This window comes from Thalassophryne amazonica, chromosome 8, assembly GCF_902500255.1.
Source record: "Thalassophryne amazonica chromosome 8, fThaAma1.1, whole genome shotgun sequence".
NCBI lineage: Eukaryota > Metazoa > Chordata > Actinopteri > Batrachoidiformes > Batrachoididae > Thalassophryne > Thalassophryne amazonica.
Genome location: NC_047110.1, coordinates 75,846,836 through 75,866,772, shown reverse-complemented (window position 1 = coordinate 75,866,772; position 19,937 = coordinate 75,846,836). Strand labels below are relative to the sequence as shown.

At 41.8% G+C, this 19,937-nt stretch overlaps 1 protein-coding gene and 1 long non-coding RNA gene across 3 annotated transcripts in view; one reads left to right on the top strand and one right to left on the bottom strand.

Annotated features, from left to right (window-relative positions):
* The window catches only part of wwox (WW domain containing oxidoreductase), a 404,999-nt gene that overhangs the window by 135,625 nt on the left and 249,437 nt on the right, over positions 1-19,937 (top strand). The window lies entirely within an intron of this gene.
* LOC117515911 lies at positions 7,571-8,004 on the bottom strand. The gene is made up of 2 exons (XR_004562255.1): positions 7,700-8,004; positions 7,571-7,669 (listed from the first exon to the last, which is right to left on the bottom strand). It is a non-coding gene; the product is annotated as an uncharacterized LOC117515911 (long non-coding RNA).

Below are 19,937 nucleotides of genomic sequence, written 5' to 3'. Positions count from 1 at the left end.
GGAGCGTTATTCTGATCCATCATGTTTGACAGACACGAGGCCTCAGGCCATCATTCGTCTCTCCTTTCTTTGACGTAGGGTGAGAGATGAGAGGAACTGCTCCTCAGCACCTTTCATAAAATGCCAAGCAGAACATTTTCCACATTTTGACTTTTTCCTGTCCAACAGCACACCCCACCCCCACCGCCCTGTTCTTAATCTCTTCTCTTATTCTTCTATGTGCTTATTTCTGGTCCACATTTAATTTTTGAAGTTGTATGTTGTGGAACTCCTCTCTAAAGTGGACAGCACATCCTTGTTGTTTGCATGTCCGAGGGAGGGATGTTTGGGTTTTACATTTGGGAACGTGTGCAATTAGCAGAGTTGTTTCTCCTCCAGAACGGGGCAACAGCATTTCTACATGTAGTTAATTAAATGTAGTGTAGATGTTGGTAAATATTAAAAGACAAAGGTAGAGCTAGTAATTAAATTCTGGCGTGCTGACACAGCGATTAGCTAAAACTCGTGTCTGATAAAGGCCACACGCAGATACACAGGCACACCCTTAAGCTGAGCATTTGCTCTTATTTAAATCTGGAGTTGATAAGGGCCCTGAAAGTGAATCCTCTTTAAAATCCCACTCCTCACTCCTTCTGCCCCCACATTAAGGGTTTAATAAAACAGTGATATTATTTCAGTTATTGGTTGCAGGGATATGAAGATGGTATCGCTTTAATTGCTTGCGCACGCTTCCGGGATTCCATGAAGATTGTTCTAGGATGCAAACATAAGCAGAATGTCGGCTCCAAAAAACAATCACAAAGCCCCCGTGTGTGTTCTTGCGCAAATAACCAGCCTCTCATTTAAAACACAGGTTTGATTTATAGAAGCACAGGTGAACTGATATACAGTTGCTTTACGCACACATATGCACACGTACGCGCACACACACACACACACGCACATGCACATACATGCCTTTACAATATTAAGAATGCAGAAACACATGGCACTACATGTAATCCAATGTCCAATTTTTGGGGGATTTAATTGTTCTTGTAAATGCATGAAAATGTCTTGGCAGGTCGGCCAAACATGTTTTCCTCCTTTATTAAGTTAATGTCACACTCTTTTATTATACTTAAAAAATATATTTTTTTGGTCTGGGGCAGTGGGTGTATCATTTAATGTTCATTTGATAATCACTTTTGAACCTATCAGTTATCTTGAACCTATGAGTTCATTTTTTATTTTAATTTTTTTAATATTTAATTTAAGTTTTATTAGTTTTTTGAAGCTGACATCTCATTGTGTACTTTTTTAGTGCAACAAGCAATTAGACACTCAACTGGGGTTTGAAAATGTGTGTAATCAAAGGTAATAGTTACATTTGTTCCGCAAATCTGACTGGTTAATCATATGAGATTTCAGACCATAAACTATAGCATTGGCAGTGGCAAAATATTTGACCATTTCACATTTGATGTATTACTTTGCGCCCTGACCGCGTTGCTATGCAGGTGTCAATAATGGCACAGTCAGTTGAGAGCGAGAGGAACTGGTGGAGCGACAATGATGCCGAAATAAGTGGATGGAAAAATCTGTGGCTCTGCTCACAGAATTTCCAATTTGGCATGAAGACGCTGTTGTTACGGTAAGCTTTGATGAGCTGGCCACACCCTTTCACAACGACTTACAGGCCGAATTACTTTGTTAGAAAAAAAAAAAAACGTGCAAACAATGTAATTGAATTAGAATGAGAATAACCCACTTGTGTCTGATGATTTGCAGACGTTAATGCTGGTTGCCGGTAAAACTCAATTTGCGAACGTAAATAATAATCACATGAAATGAGATAACAGAAAACCAAAAAGGACACAGAATACTAAATTTTTCAGTGTTAACTAAACAGAAACCCTTCTTGCATAAGTCTAAAACTTATTCCATAATGAAGTCCCATCATCAGTTATTAACAGGCTCGATAGGCTGGGCATGCTGGACGCAAATGCAGAACGCAGGAGCACAGCTCAGTAGAGAAAAAACGTTTACTGGGAGAACAGGCTGGGGTAGGTACACAGATAGGCAGTCCAAACAGAGCAACAGGATCAAAAACATCAGGCAAAAAGCATGGTTGGAGTACAAACAGGAAGTCAAAAAAACTGATGAGGCAAACAAAGCAAGGCAAGAGTACAATAACTGAGCTGGAAGGAAGGCACAAGGCGCAATGATCTGGCGAAGGACAGAGACAAACTGTGAGGCTTATAAAGCACCCAGGTGATTAACTGCAAATTCAGAACAGGTGTGTGGAGAAACTCCCAGAACCGGGGTGTGGCCAGACAGAGGGAGACACCCACCACCAAGAACCAAGAGAGGAATGCAAGAAACAACAGGATATAGAAAACCCAAGCACAAAGATAGAACAAGAGACAGAGCAAGAGATAGACAGAACACAAAAACAACCCATAACCCCCCCCCCCCCCCCCCCCCCCCCCCCCACCCCCCCCCCCCCCCCCCCCACACACACACACCACCGGGAACCCAGGAGGCGCTGCACAGTGAAGACGGGACCCCCACCCACGAACCGGACTTGCGGCGGGGGAACTGTAGGCGGGCACAACAGGCTGGACTGGACCGGCTTAGGATGGCTAACGTGGAAGGTAGGGTGGACTCTCATAGACCTAGGAAGAGAAAGACGGATAGAGACCAGATTAATAATCTTAGCTATCGGAAATGGGCCAACGAACCTGGGAGCCATTTTACCACATAGAGGTAGGTGTCGAGTGGACAATCAGACCCGTTGTCCCGGAGCGTAGGAGGGTGCCGTGGACCGTTTGCGGTGTGCTGTCACTTTCTAACTCTTGGAGGACAGCAACAGGGCCCTCCGGGCCCGGTCCCAGGCCCGTTGGCACCGCATAATAAGGCCCAGCGCTGAAGGAACAGGTGAGCGATGGGAGTTTAGGCATCGGTACGAAATGAACCATCTTGGACAATTAGGCAGGCCAAGCCCCCCCCTCTCTTTAATAGTGTGCAATTTGTTTAAATTCATTCTTAGTCTTTTCCCCTCCCACAAAAAAATGCTTTACTAATCCTTCATATTTTTTAAAAATTATATTGGGTATTTTGATTGGTAGCAGTGCAGCTGCATAGTTGAACTGAGGAGCTACTATCATTTTCATGATGTTAATTTTACCCCACAAGGTACGTTTGATTTTTTGCCATTTATCTAAATTAATTTTTATCTTTTCCAACAGAGGGCTAAAATTTAATTGAGATATCAGTTCCAAATCCTGACTTAATTTGATTCCAAGATAATTAATTCCTACTGGAGTCCATTTGTAATTAAACTTCTCAACTATATTCGAAGAGCAAACTTTTGAAATTGACACGGCCTCTGATTTATTTCAATTAAATATATAACCTGATACAGTGAGGGAAATAATTATTTGATCCACTGTCGATTTTGCAAGTGTGCAAAAAATGGAGAGGTCTGTAATTTTTATCGTAGGTACACTTCAACTGTGAGAGACAGAATCTAAAAAAAAAAAATCCAGAAAATCACATTGTATTATTTTTAAATAATTAATTTGCATTTTATTGCATGAAATAAGTATTTGATCACCTATCAACCAGCAAGAGTTCTGGCTGTCACAGACCTGTTAATTTTTCTTTAAGAAGCCCTCCTATTCTGCACTCTTTACCTGTATTAATTGCACCTGTTTGAACTTGTTACCTGTATAAAAAAACACCTGTGCACACAATCAATCACACTCCAACCTATCCACCATGGCCAAGACCAAAGAGCTGTCTAAGGACATCAGGGACAAAACTGTAGACCTACACAAGAGTGGTATGGGCTACCGGACAACAGGCAAGCAGCTTGGTGAGAAGACAACTGTTATGATTACCTATTAGAAAGTGAAAGAAACACGAGATGGCTGTCAATCTCCCTTGGTCTTGGATTCCATGCAAGACCTCACTTCGTGGGGTAAGGATGATTCTGAGAAAGCTCAGAACTACACAGGAGGACCTGCTCAATGACCTGAAGAGAGCTGGAACCACAGTCACAAAGATTACATTAGTAACACACAATGCCGTCATGGTTTAAAATCCTGCAGGGCAGCAAGGTCCCCCTGCTCAAGCCAGCACATGTCCAGGCCTGTTTGAAGTTCACCAGTGACCATACGGGTGATCCAAAGGAGGCATGGGAGAAGGTCACGTGGTCAGATGAGACCAAAATAGAGCTTTTTGAAATCAACTCCACTTGTCGTGTTTAGAGGATGAGAACAACCCCAAGAAAACTGTCCCAACCATGAAGCATGGGGGAGGAAACATCATACCCTGGGGGTGCTCTTCTGCAAATGGTACAGAACGACTGCACTGTATTGAAGGGAGGATGGATGGAGTCATGTATTGCGAGATTTTGGCAAACAACCTCCTTCCCTCAGTAAGAGCATTGAAGATGGGTTGTGGCAGGGTATTCCAGCATGACAATGACCCCAAACACACAGCCAGGGCAACTAAGGAGTGGCTTCATAAGATGCATTTAAAGGTCCTGGAATGGCCTAGCCAGTCTCCAGACCTGAACTCAATAGAAAATCTTTGAAGTGAGCTGAAACTCCAAACCTGAAAGATCTGGAGAAGATCTGTATGGAGGAGAGGACCAAAATCCTTGTTACAGGAAATGTCTGACCTCTGTAATGGCAAACAAATGTTTCTGTACCAATTGTTAAGGTCTGTTTTTCTTGGGGATCAAATAATTATTTCATGCAATAAAAAGAAAATTAATTATTTAAAAATCATGCAATGTGATTTTCTGGACTTTTTTTAGATTCTGTCTTTCACAGTTGAACTGTACCTACAATAAAAAATACAGACCTCTCCATTCTTTGTAGGTGGAAAAACCTGCAAAATTGACAGTGGTTCAAATACTTATTTCCCCCACTGTATCTTTGAAAAAGATTTGATAGTGTTCAAATATGGCAGAGAGGACAACAGATCAGTTACAACCAGCAAGATGTCATTCGCATAATGTAGTAATTTGTGCTCCTTACTACCCCCTTCGATCCCTTGAACATGTGGGTTATTTCTGATGGCAATAGCTACTACTTCCAAAAGAATTATAAAAAGCAGAGGACTAAGTGAACACCCTTGATGTGTCCCTCTGGTAAGACCAAGAAATCATGAACTTATTCTATTTATCATCACTGCAGCCTTTGGTTCTTTATATAATCTCCTCACCCATTTGATAAAGCCTGGGCCAAAACCAAATTGTGTCAACGCAAAAACCAGAAATTCCCATTCCACCTTATCAAAGGCCTTTTCAGCCTCTACAGAAATGACAACTGCAGGAACCTTCTTTATTTGACTTAACCTGCTACACCTGAAGCCTAAACGGAATGGACCCAAATATGGGAGGCTGAATGGAGAAATGAACAGGATTTATTGTACAACGAAAGTGCAAATGTGCGGCAGAATTTGGAGATGTTGAGGACAGGGGCGTAGGCAGAAATCATAAAATGGGTGGGCCCAGAAAAAATCAGACGGGCCCAACCTTTGGGGTTGTAGGTAAGGTGTAGGTATTATAATACACCGTTTGAAAAAGTATGCCTCGTTTGGACATCGCAAGCAACGTTATCATTTAAGCCCCGTTTACACATAGACGGTAAGAGCTCCCGGAAGCGTCCCGGAAGAGTTTTTGGCCGTCTTAAGGATCAAATGCCGTTGTTAACGCCGGCACTAGGGGGCGTTTCTTAGTTCCGGCTTTACCGGGAATCGTCGAAAAAATTATTCAACATGTCGAATAATTCTGGGAGCGCTCCTGGAGAATTCGCGTGACGACAGAGACAACACGAACAATGGCGTTTGATACTTTTTAATCGCCGTTTCATCCTGCCCCTTCCTGTAGTGCTGCAGTTTACACCGCCGTAATTGGCGGCCGGCGTTGTATCCCTAATCAACGGCGTGTAAAACGGCGATAGAGCCCACAACGGCGTCCTCAAGGGCGTTTTAACCGGCGACAGAGGCAGACAAAACGGTGGCGCTAGTGGACAGTACGCCGTTCTAAATGGCACTTCCCGGTTAACGGTGTTCCAAACGGCCGATAGCCGGCAGTCAGTATAAAAACACTAGCGCGCTGCATGCAGGCCTCTCACTTGCGCCCAGCTCCAGATATTTTTGCAGAGAAGCTCCAGTATGCCTCCTAAAAAAAAAATTGGCAGCGGCAAGGACTTACCAAGAGGTCTGGTTCAGAAGCAGAGGGGAGGCCTGTGGTGGAGGGGGAAAGGAAGGAGAAGAAAAGACTGAGGATGATCTCCCTCCCCCTGAAGTGACAGAGGCATGTATTCCTGCTGCTTCAGCCTATTATACTCTGGGGGCGGTGCCTATATGCAAAAGTTCCTGGAGTAACGCAGGATTTGCCTGGATAAAACCAGCGGTACACAGGGCATTATCGGCGGCAGCAGAACACCGCCGTTCTCACGCGTGTCTTAACCTGCGATTGTAAAGGATAGAACTGGGTATTAACCCCCGTTGCCTGACGTGTGCCGGATGCTACGGCGTCAAAACACTGCTTTATTCAGCGGATTTAGTGGCGTTTTATCCGCGTATTTGCGGCTAGTACGGCGGTCAAAACTCTGGCGAAATGCTCCGCCATATAATATCTATGTATTTTTATAATATTCGACTGGGAAGCCATCATTACCAGGTGATTTACCATTCTTCAGACTTGAGACTGCTTTCCTTACCTCCATCTCAGTTATTGGAGACTCCAGTCCTTCTATCATACTTGGCTACAATTTAGGTGTGTCTATATAGGGCACCGCCGTCTCATTTGAACACTGTGTGATATCGCAGGATTTGACCACTTATGGGGACCTGTGCTGCCGTTGTGCAATATATACACAGCACAACTTCACACGACCAAATGTGTACTGTTTTGTTTTCGGCTGCAATCACTGAAGCAGTCAGTAAGTGTTAGCCTGCACAGCTAATCAGAGTAGTTCCGTTCTCTCACCTGCAAAACCGCCTTGATACATTTGTGCTCCAGGTCATAAACAAACCACAACACATATCCACTTTCCCACAGCATCGTCACTTTTTCTTTGGATTTTCACTTTGTTTCCGTGTAATTTGCCCAAAAACTCATAGAAAATGCTGTGTTTTCGTCCCTGGAAGTAGTGAAATTACATCATATGCATCATATTTTACCCCTTTACCGCCTGCCCTCAAACGAGACTGCGGTGCCCTATTAGACATAAACTGTTCCAGCTCCTCTTGATTTGTGTGTATTGACACAACAGATGTGTACAATTTTTTTTTATAATTCTCCTAGAAGGTTTTGTTTATATCCTTCACTGCAGAAATTAGCCTGTCTCCTGTTTAACTAATGGAATCATATTTGAAACACTTTTTTCCTTCAATTGTCCTGCCAATAATTTACCCCTCTTTTCACCCCTTCATAAAAAAAAAATTAGTTTTCAATTGATACAATGCATATTCTGCTTTTTTGTTGAAAATATCATGTAACTGGAATTTAAGTTTACAAAGTTCTTGTTATTGTAAGTCAGAATATCATTTCTGATAAATTTCTTTAATCTTAATTTCATTGTCCATTTTTTTATTCTATTCAAATTATCTCTCTTCTTTGTAGTTGCCTGGACAATCAGTTTACCTCTAATTTATGCTTTTGAGGCTTCCCATACTGTTGCAATGTGTGCTGTACTGTCAGTATTTATCTTGAAGAAAGACTTAAGATCGTTTCCCAAAACCCGTTTAAAATTTTTATGTTGTATTAGAGAAATATTCATCCTCCACCTTCCTTTCTGTTCCAAGTCCCAATCTATGTTAATACCTAAATCCACTGCTGCGTGATCCGTTAGAGCAAATGTATTTATATTACAAGTTACTACATTGTTTATTAGGGATCTTGCAATTAAAAAGAAATCTATCCTAGTATGTGATTAATGACAATGGGAGAAGATTGTATATTCTCATACCATTCGGGTTTGTCAGCCTCCATATGTCTGTTAGACCAGTGATTCTCAACCGGGATGCCGCGGCACCCTAGGGTGCCGTGATCGATCATCAGGGGTGCCGTGGGCAATTATCAAATATCACCATTATTGGGTGTATGTGCTGTAATAGTGTGGCAGATGATGTAATGCTCTTTTATTCCAGTAGATGGCAGCAAAGCGCTGTACTATAGTATAATAGACATACTTGCAAAGCACGTGCGTCTCCATGGTTACGGGTTGCTGACTCCAGCGTGAATCTCAGCTGCTCACGGAGCATGGCGCCTCTGGGGAAGGAGAAACCGCGTTGGCTGTGGAGGTTTGCGGGGAAGGCGGCCTGACCTCCGTTGATGTCACCGTGGTCAGACTTGGGCCTTCTCGCTCACAACTGGGTTCGCTGAAGGCAGCCTCTGCGCTCCGTGAATATTAGAGTGGCAGATTATTGTGAATAAAAGTGTCGACACATCTAAAAAAAACACTTGAGATCAAAGCGCAAAATGCTTGCGGTGTTTTCTGTATCGATTTTCTATTGCGATAATTGGGTTTTGCGGAAAACCACAGGTAATAGAATTATAATATTATTTTGGTTGGTTGTGTGCCGCAGGATTTTGTAAATATAAAAAGGGTGCCGCGGCTCAAAAAAGGTTGAAAATCACTGTGTTAGACCCATTTCTTTAGTCGGCATGTGAATTGCTGCCCTGTACTCATTTGAGGGCCCTTAAAATGACTTCTCTCCACAATAGCATCCATCACCTGATTAAAATCTCCTGCTAAAACAATTTGCCTTTCATCTCCCCTAGTACCTTATTCACCTGGTGAAAAAACAAAACAACAAAAAAAAATGGGTTCAGGCTTATTAGGAGCGTAAATATTACACAAAACCATCTGCTGACCTTCTAGTAATACCTGAATACAAATAATTCCTCCTTCTTCATCCTTAAACTGTTTTAGGGGAATGAAGCTTACATCTTTATTCACCAGTATCATCACCCTGTTACGCTTACTGCTGAACGAGCTGTGGAAACATGACCTAGCCATCCCTTTTTAAATTTCATTGCTTATTCATTCTCCATATGGGTTTCCTGAATAAAAGTTATATCTGTTGCGGTTATTTTTCAAACATGATATTCTTTTTCATCTTTTAACTGGATTCCCACATCCATTTGTATTCCAGGTTACAAATTTAACACAAGTCCCCCTCATCAATTATTAAGTGTTTTATCTTAGATATTAAAAAACCTACTAACATTTGTAACTTTAAAGTACCAATATACAAGGGGATATCAAAACGTTTGTAGCCTCAAACAGAAAGAGCAATATATTTGGATTTCTAATGTTTTATTTTTCAAAATAGTCCCCTTCCAACTCCATACACTTGCTCAATCTAGTTTGTCAGTCATTCATACCCGGTAGAACTCAACATCTTGGTCCTCTAACCAGCCCTCCGCTGCAGCAGTCAGCTCATCGTCATCCTCAAATTTCTGGCCCCGAAGGTATTTTTCAGCCTGGGAAAGAGGTGAAAGTCACTAGGGGCTAGGTCTGGAGAATAGGGTGGATGAGGAAGAAGTTCATAGCCACACTCGCGCACAGCGTTCATGGCAACCTGGCTGGTGTGGACTGGTGCATTGTCCTGGTGAAGCAGAATGCCACAACAGATTTTTCCATTTCACTGGAGGGCATGTCTCTTCCACACAGTGTTATGACTCAACAATTGAAGTGAGCAATATGATCCTACATGAAATAAGTAGCTAAGGCATTGATGTAGATCAGATGTAATGCATTGTAATATCAGACTGGGAAAAATATGTGAGGCTCAAAACCTTTTGACATCCCCTCGTATGTGCCTGCCTTTCTCTTAAAATATGAGGTCTTTTAGAAAAGTATCCAACCTTTTTATTTTTTTCAAAAATCTGATGGATTTGAATCACGTGTGCTTGCATGAGCCAGCCTTGAACCTTTTGTGCGCATGCGTGATTTTTTTCACGCCTGTCGGTTGCGTCATTTGCTTGTAAGCAGCCTTTGTGTGAGGATGGGTGGAGTCTCTCGGCGTTTTTTCTTTGCAAGGAAATGGCGGAACGACTGGAGCAGTGCGACTGCATCAAATTTTACTAGAAACTGGGCGACAGCCAGGTGGAAACCATTCGGATTATTCAGACGGCTTTCGGTGACGATCCTCTGGGCATCACACAGATTAAGGAGCGGTACAACCGGTTTAAAGACATCCGCACAATGGTGGAGAGCGAGCTGCGCTCCGGTCGGCATCAACATGCAGAAATGACCAGATCATTTCCAAAGTGAACGCTGTGGTGATGTGGTACCGTCTTGTGATTATCCGAGAAATTGTGGAAGAGGTGGACATCAGCACTTTTTCGGCACATTCCACTGTGAAAGAAGATTTTGCCATGAAAAGAGTTGCAGCGTTTGGCAAGGTTGGCTCATGCAAGCACACGTGATTCAAATCCATCAGGTTTTTGAAAAAAATAAAAAGGTCGGATACTTTTCTAACAGACCTCGTATAACACTCAGAACAAAAACAGTTTTGAAAGAACACCCAGAACAAGGAAATAAAAAAAATAATGAAATCAACCTGGAAAACTTTGGGCTGCAACTGGATTAAAGAGTTTCAGTCCGTGGAATGTAGCAGGCTGTTGGCTTAGCGAGCCACTCTCCTGTCCACAGCTTAATTCACCTGTTCGTGGCTCTTTTCTTAATATTTCTGTTTCCCTCACTGTTTGTTCATTCTGTGAATACTAGAAACTTCATTTCCCTTCTCAGATATCACTGTGTTTGTCTGCTATATGATATATTTAACTGAAATTGCTGATCCAAACAACCAATGATTTATAAAGGAAAATTATGAAAATCATCAGGGGTGCCCAAACTTTTACATACCACTGTAAATGCAGAGGTGCAGTATAACATGTACAGACCATATATTTCTTTTCAATGAAGTCCTCATTCATACCATTCATACAGTTCTTACTTATAATGTTTCAAATATTAAATCCATTCACACACTGAGTAAATATATTAAAGTCTCATTTCAACTGGATTCATCATCACAGCCAGATGAAAACTTTGATCAACATGACGGCCTTGTTTTGGAAGACGACGTCTGCAAATAATTTTATTCCTTATAGTGGAAATTACTGAACAGATGCAGTGTTTTTAACAAGGTCCATCTCTCCTTGTCTGCTCCAGGTGCTCCATTTATTCACCACAGCCATCTGTTGTTTCTTCAGCACTCTGCTCACAACAAAAATAAATCCCATTAAGGATCCACCAAGACAACCAAAAAAAGTATGTTAAATTACACTGTTAACAACAACAACATGTCATTCATTATAAGCGGTTGAGGTTAGAGCAGTACGGCTATGACATCATCATTTCAGAAAAATCCATATTGCTTGTCCACATGAAGACACGAAGGCAGTGTTTTCAGATTGATCCACTCTGGGACCCATTTTCAAAAAGTGTCCTTTTCGGCCAATGAAAACACAGCTTCTGTGTCAACGAAACGCCAATATGATACAAAACTTGCGCTGATACATTTAAACCCGTTTCAGTGTGGACAGGGCCTCAGAAGCTAAGCCAGGTAGGTCCTGATCAGTACTTGGATGGGAGACCTCTTAGGAAGACCAGCACCTGTATGTGTTTCTCTGGATAAAACGGGATTCATGCCAAATCCCAATGCAGATGTGTACTGGCTCTGCTGTGGCGACCCTAGAAATACGAGGGCAGGCAATGACATACAGTAGTGTTCAGAATAATAGTAGTGCTATGTGCCTAAAAAGATTAATCTAGGTTTTGAGTATATTTCTTATTGTTACATGGGAAACAAGGTACCAGTAGATTCAGTAGATTCTCACAAATCCAACAAGACCAAGCATTCATGATATGCACACTCTTAAGGCTATGAAATTGGGCTATTAGTAAAAAAAAGTAGAAAGGGGGTGTTCACAATAATAGTAGTGTGGCATTCAGTCAGTGAGTTCGTCAATTTTGTGGAACAAACAGGTGTGAATCAGGTGTCCCCTATGTAAGGATGAAGCCAGCACCTGTTGAACATGCTTTTCTCTTTGAAAGCCTGAGGAAAATGGGACGTTCAGGACATTGTTCAGAACAACAGCGTACTTTGATTAAAAAGTTGATTGGAGAGGGGAAAACTTATATGCAGGTGCAAAAAATTATAGGCTGTTCATCTAAAAATGATCTCCAATGCTTTAAAATGGACAAAAAAACAAAACAGAGACATGTGGAAGAAAACGGAAAACAACGATCAAAATGGATAGAAGAATAACCAGAATGGCAAAGGTTCACCCATTGATCAGCTCCAGGATGATCAAAGACAGTCTGGAGTTACCTGTAAGTGCTGTGACAGTTAGAAGACGCTTGTGTGAAGCTAATTTATTTGCAAGAATCCCCCACAAAGTCCCTCTGTTAAATAAAAGACATGTGCAGAAGAGGTTACAATTTGCCAAAGAACACATCAACTGGCCTAAAGAGAAATGGAGGAATATTTTGTGGACTGTTGAGAGTAAAATTGTTCTTTTTGGGTCCAAGGGCCGCAGACAGTGTGTGAGATCAATCAATCAATCAACTTTTTTCTTATATAGCGCCAAATCACAACAAACAGTTGCCCCAAGGCGCTCCATATTGCAAGGCAAGGCCATACATGTTGTCGTGCGTTACCTGTGCTGCTCCACAGCCTGTCCAGTGGATTTTGATTTTGATTTTATTTTTTTTAGCACTGTTGTCGTGTGTTACCTGTGCTGCTCCACAGCCTGTCTAGTGGATTTTTATTTTATTTTTTACCACTGTTGTCGTGTGTTACCTGTGCTGCTCCGCAGCCTGTCCAGTGGATTTTTATTTATTTTTTATTTTTTATTTTATTTTATTTTATTTTTTTTTAGCACTGTTGTCGTGCGTTACCTGTGCTGCTCCACAGCCTGTCCAGTGGATTTTGATTTTATTTTTTAGCACTGTTGTCGTGCGTTACCTGTGCTGCTCCACAGCCTGTCCAGTGGATTTTGATTTTGATTTTATTTTTTTTTGGCGCTGTTGTCGTGCGTTGCCTGTGCTGCTCCACAGCCTGTCCAGTGGATTTTTGTTTAGCGCTGTTGTCGTGCGTTGCCTGTGCTGCTCCACAGCCTGTCTAGTGGATTTTTATTTTGTTTTAGCACTGTTGTCGTGCGTTGCCTGTGCTGCTCCACAGCCTGTCCAGTGGATTTTTATTTTTATTTTATTTTATTTTTTAGCACTGTTGTTGTGCGTTACCTGTGCTGCTCCACAGCCTGTCTAGTGGATTTTTATTTTGTTTTAGCACTGTTGTCGTGCGTTACCTGTGCTGCTCCACAGCCTGTCCAGTGGATTTTGATTTAGCACTGTTGTCGTGCGTTACCTGTGCTGCTCCACAGCCTGTCCAGTGGATTTTGATTTTGTTTTAGCATTGTTGTCGTGCGTTGCCTGTGCTGCTCCACAGCCTGTCCAGTGGATTTTTATTTTTATTTTATTTTTTAGCACTGTTGTCGTGCGTTACCTGTGCTGCTCCACAGCCTGTCTAGTGGATTTTTATTTTGTTTTAGCACTGTTGTCGTGCGTTGCCTGTGCTGCTCCACAGCCTGTCCAGTGGATTTTTATTTTTATTTTATTTTATTTTTTAGCACTGTTGTTGTGCGTTACCTGTGCTGCTCCACAGCCTGTCTAGTGGATTTTTATTTTATTTTAGCACTGTTGTCGTGCGTTACCTGTGCTGCTCCACAGCCTGTCTAGTGTCGGATTCCCTGTTTGGGAATCCGCTAGCTTAGCGTAGCTACTAGCTCTTAGCCGTTTTAGCATGGCGGCTTCTCCTGTCTCTCCCGTACTTTTCTGCTCTGGGTGTGAAATGTTTAGTTATTCCTCGGCCTCTTTTAGCAGTAACGGTACTTGTAATAAGTGCAGCTTATTCGTAACTTTGGAGGCCAGGCTGGGCGAATTGGAGGCTCGGCTCCGCACCGTGGAAAATTCTACAGCTAGCCAGGCCCCTGTAGTCGGTGCGGACCAAGGTAGCTTAGCCGCCGTTAGTTCCCCCCTGGCAGACCCCGTGCAGTCGGGAAGGCAGGCTGACTGGGTGACTGTGAGGAGGAAGCGTAGCCCTAAACAGAAGCCCCGTGTACACCGTCAACCCGTTCACATCTCTAACCATTTTTCCCCACTCGACGATACACTCGCCGAGGATCAAACTTTGGTTATTGGCGACTCTGTTTTGAGAAATGTGAAGTTAGCGACACCAGCAACCATTGTCAATTGTCTTCCGGGGGCCAGAGCAGGCGACATCGAAGGACATTTGAAATTGCTGGCTAAGGCTAAGCATAAATTTGGTAAGATTGTAATTCACGTCGGCAGTAATGACACTCGGTTACGTCAATCGGAGGTCACTAAAATTAACATTGAATCGGTGTGTAACTTTGCAAAAACAATGTCGGACTGGACTGTTTTCTCTGGGCCCCTCCCCAATCAGACCGGGAGTGACATGTTTAGCCGCATGTTCTCCTTGAATTGCTGGCTGTCTGAGTGGTGTCCAAAAAATGAGGTGGGCTTCATTGATAATTGGCAAAGCTTCTGGGGAAAACCTGGTCTTGTTAGGAGAGACGGCATCCATCCCACTTTAGAGGGAGCAGCTCTCATTTCTAGAAATCTGGCCAATTTTTTGGGATCCTCCAAACTGTGACTGTCTAGCGTTGGGACCAGGAGGCAGAGCTGTGGTCTTATACACCTCTCTGCAGCTTCTCTCCCCCTGCCATCCCCCTATTACCCCATCCCCGTAGAGACGGTGCCTGCTCCCAGACCACCAATAACTAGCAAAAATCTATTTAAGCATAAAAATTCAAAAAGAAAAAATAATATAGCACCTTCAATTGCACCACAGACTAAAACAGTTAAATGTGGTCTATTAAACATTAGGTCTCTTTCTTCTAAGTCCCTGTTGGTAAATGATATAATAATTGATCAACGTATTGATTTATTCTGCCTAACAGAAACTTGGTTACAGCAGGATTAATATGTTAGTTTAAATGAGTCAACACCCCCGAGTCACACTAACTGTCAGAATGCTCGTAGCACGGGCCGGGGCGGAGGATTAGCAGCAATCTTCCATTCCAGCTTATTAATTAATCAAAAACCTAGACAGAGCTTTAATTCATTTGAAAGCTTGTCTCTTAGTCTTGTCCATCCAAATTGGAAGTCCCAAAAACCAGTTTTATTTGTTATTATCTATCGTCCACCTGGTCGTTACTGTGAGTTTCTCTGTGAATTTTCAGACCTTTTGTCTGACTTAGTGCTTAGCTCAGATAAGATAATTATAGTGGGCGATTTTAACATCCACACAGATGCTGAGAATGACAGCCTCAACACTGCATTTAATCTATTATTAGACTCTATCGGCTTTGCTCAAAAAGTAAATGAGTCCACCCACCACTTTAATCATATTTTAGATCTTGTTCTGACTTATGGTATGGAAATAGAAGACTTAACAGTATTCCCTGAAAACTCCCTTTTGTCTGATCATTTTTTAATAACATTTACATTTGCCCTGATGGACTACCCTGCAGTGGGGAATAAGTTTCATTACACTAGAAGTCTTTCAGAAAGCGCTGTAACTAGGTTTAAGGATATGATTCCTTCTTTATGTTCTCTAATGTCATATACCAACACAGAGCAGAGTAGCTACCTAAACTCTGTAAGGGAGTTAGAGTATCTTGTCAATAGTTTTACATCCTCATTGAAGACAACTTTGGATGCTGTAGCTCCTCTGAAAAAGAGAGCTTTAAATCAGAAGTGTCTGACTCCGTGGTATAACTCACAAACTCGTAGCTTAAAGCAGATAACCCGTAAGTTGGAGAGGAAATGGCGTCTCACTAATTTAGAAGATCTTCACTTAGCCTGGAAAAAGAGTTTGTTGCTCTATAAGAAAGCCCTTCGTGAAGCTAGGACATCTTTCTACTCATCACTAATTGAAGAAAATAAGAACAACCCCAGGTTTCTTTTCAGCACTGTAGCCAGGCTGACAAAGAGTCAGAGCTCTATTGAGCTGAGTATTCCATTAACTTTAACTAGTAATGACTTCATGACTTTCTTTGCTAACAAAATTTTGACTATTAGAGAAAAAATTACTCATAACCATCCCAAAGATGTATCGTTATCTTTGGCTGCTTTCAGTGATGCCGGTATTTGGTTAGACTCTTTCTCTCCGATTGTTCTGTCTGAGTTATTTTCATTAGTTACTTCATCCAAACCATCAACATGCTTATTAGACCCCATTCCTGCCAGGCTGCTCAAGGAAGTCCTACCATTATTTAATGCTTCAATCTTAAATATGATCAATCTATCTTTGTTAGTTGGTTATGTACCACAGGCCTTTAAGGTGGCAGTAATTAAACCATTACTTAAAAAGCCATCACTTGACCCAGCTATCTTAGCTAATTATAGGCCAATCTCCAACCTTCCTTTTCTCTCAAAGATTCTTGAGAGGGTAGTTGTAAAACAGCTAACTGATCACCTGCAGAGGAATGGTCTATTTGAAGAGTTTCAGTCAGGTTTTAGAATTCATCATAGTACAGAAACAGCATTAGTGAAGGTTACAAATGATCTTCTTATGGCTTCGGACAGTGGACTTATCTCTGTGCTTGTTCTGTTGGACCTCAGTGCTGCTTTTGATACTGTTGACCATAAAATTTTATTACAGAGATTAGAGCATGTCATAGGTATTAAAGGCATTGCGCTGCGGTGGTTTGAATCATATTTGTCTAATAGATTACAGTTTGTTCATGTAAATGGGGAATCTTCTTCACAGACTAAAGTTAATTATGGAGTTCCACAAGGTTCTGTGCTAGGACCAATTTTATTCACTTTATACATGCTTCCCTTGGGCAGTATTATTAGACGGTATTGCTTAAATTTTCATTGTTACGCAGATGATACCCAGCTTTATCTATCCATGAAGCCAGAGGATACACACCAATTAGCTAAACTGCAGGATTGTCTTACAGACATAAAGACATGGATGACCTCTAATTTCCTGCTTTTAAACTCAGATAAAACTGAAGTTATTGTACTTGGCCCCACAAATCTTAGAAGCATGGTGTCTAACCAGATCGTTACTCTGGATGGCATTTCCCTGATCTCTAGTAATACTGTGAGAAATCTTGGAGTTATTTTTGATCAGGATATGTCATTCAAAGCGCATATTAAACAAATATGTAGGACTGCCTTTTTGCATTTACGCAATATCTCTAAAATCAGAAAGGTCTTGTCTCAGAGTGATGCTGAAAAACTAATTCATGCATTTATTTCCTCTAGGCTGGACTATTGTAATTCATTATTATCAGGTTGTCCTAAAAGTTCCCTAAAAAGCCTTCAGTTGGTTCAGAATGCTGCAGCTAGAGTACTGACGGGGACTAGCAGGAGAGAGCATATCTCACCCGTGTTGGCCTCCCTTCATTGGCTTCCTGTTAATGCTAGAATAGAATTTAAAATTCTTCTTCTTACTTATAAGGTTTTGAATAATCAGGTCCCATCTTATCTTAGGGACCTCGTAGTACCATATTACCCCATTAGAGCGCTTCGCTCTCAGACTGCGGGCTTACTTGTAGTTCCTAGGGTTTGTAAGAGTAGAATGGGAGGCAGAGCCTTCAGCTTTCAGGCACCTCTCCTGTGGAACCAGCTCCCAATTCAGATCAGGGAGACAGATACCCTCTCTACTTTTAAGATTAGGCTTAAAACTTTCCTTTTCGCTAAGGCTTATAGTTAGGGCTGGATCGGGTGACCCTGGACCATCCCTTGGTTATGTTGCTTTAGACGTAGACTGTGTTTCATAATTATTGTATGGCCTTGCCTTGCAATGTGGAGCGCCTTGGGGCAACTGTTTGTTGTGATTTGGCGCTATACAAGAAAAAAGTTGATTGATTGATTGATACAATAATTATGAAAAACCCCAACGGTCAAAACGACCCCCTATGAGCAAGCACTTGGCAACAGTGGGAAGGAAAAACTCCCTTTTAACAGGAAGAAACCTCCAGCAGAACCAGGCTCAGGGAGGGGCAGTCTTCTGCTGAGACTGGTTGGGGCTGAGGGAAAAAAACAGGAAAAGGACATGCCGTGAAGGGGGGCAGAGATCGATCACTAATGATTAAATGCAGAGTGATGCATACGGAGCAAAAAGAGAAAGAAACAGTGCATCATGGGAACCCCCCCACAATCTACGTCTAAAGCAGCATAACCAAGGGATGGTCCAGGGTCACCCGATCCAGCCCTAACTATAAGCCTTAGCGAAAAGGAAAGTTTTAAGCCTAATCTTAAAAGTAGAGAGGGTATCTGTCTCCCTGATCTGAATTGGGAGCTGGTTCCACAGGAGAGGAGCCTGAAAGCTGAAGGCTCTGCCTCCCATTCTACTCTTACAAACCCTAGGAACTACAAGTAAGCCCGCAGTCTGAGAACGAAGCGCTCTAATGGGGTAATATGGTACTACGAGGTCCCTAAGATAAGATGGGACCTGATTATTCAAAACCTTATAAGTAAGAAGAAGAATTTTAAATTCTATTCTAGAATTAACAGGAAGCCAATGAAGAGAGGCCAACACGGGTGAGATATGCTCTCTCCTGCTAGTCCCCGTCAGTACTCTAGCTGCAGCATTCTGAACCAACTGAAGGCTTTTTAGGGAACTTTTAGGACAACCTGATAATAATGAATTACAATAGTCCAGCCTAGAGGAAATAAATGCATTAATTAGTTTTTCAGCATCACTCTGAGACAAGACCTTTCTGATTTTAGAGATATTGCGTAAATGCAAAAAGGCAGTCCTACATATTTGTTTAATATGCACTTTGAATGACATATCCTGATCAAAAATGACTCCAAGATTTCTCACAGTATTACTAGAGATCAGGGAAATGCCATCCAGAGTAACGATCTGGTTAGACACCATGCTTCTAAGATTTGTGGGACCAAGTACAATAACTTCAGTTTTATCTGAGTTTAAAAGCAGGAAATTAGAGGTCATCCATGTCTTTATGTCTGTAAGACAATCCTGCAGTTTAGCTAATTGGTGTGTATCCTCTGGCTTCATGGATAGATAAAGCTGGGTATCATCTGCGTAACAATGAAAATTTAAGCAATACCGTCTAATAATACTGCCTAAGGGAAGCATGTATAAAGTGAATAAAATTGGTCCTAGCACAGAACCTTGTGGAACTCCATAATTAACTTTAGTCTGTGAAGAAGATTCCCCATTTACATGAACAAACTGTAATCTATTAGACAAATATGATTCAAACCACCGCAGCGCAGTGCCTTTAATACCTATGACATGCTCTAACCTCTGTAATAAAATTTTATGGTCAACAGTATCAAAAGCAGCACTGAGGTCCAACAGAACAAGCACAGAGATAAGTCCACTGTCCGAAGCCATAAGAAGATCATTTGTAACCTTCACTAATGCTGTTTCTGTACTATGATGAATTCTAAAACCTGACTGAAACTCTTCAAATAGACCATTCCTCTGCAGGTGATCAGTTAGCTGTTTTACAACTGCCCTCTCAAGAATCTTTGAGAGAAAAGGAAGGTTGGAAATTGGCCTATAATTAGCTAAGATAGCTGGGTCAAGTGATGGCTTTTTAAGTAATGGTTTAATAACTGCCACCTTAAAGGCCTGTGGTACATAACCAACTAACAAAGATAGATTGATCATATTTAAGATTGAAGCATTAAATAATGGTAGGACTTCCTTGAGCAGCCTGGCAGGAATGGGGTCCAATAAACATGCCGATGGTTTGGACGAAGCAACCAATGAAAATAACTCAGACAGAACAACCGGAGAGAAAGAGTCTAACCAAATACAGGCATCACTGAAAGCAGCCAAAGATAACGATACATCTTTGGGATGGTTATGAGTAATTTTTTCTCTAATAGTCAAAA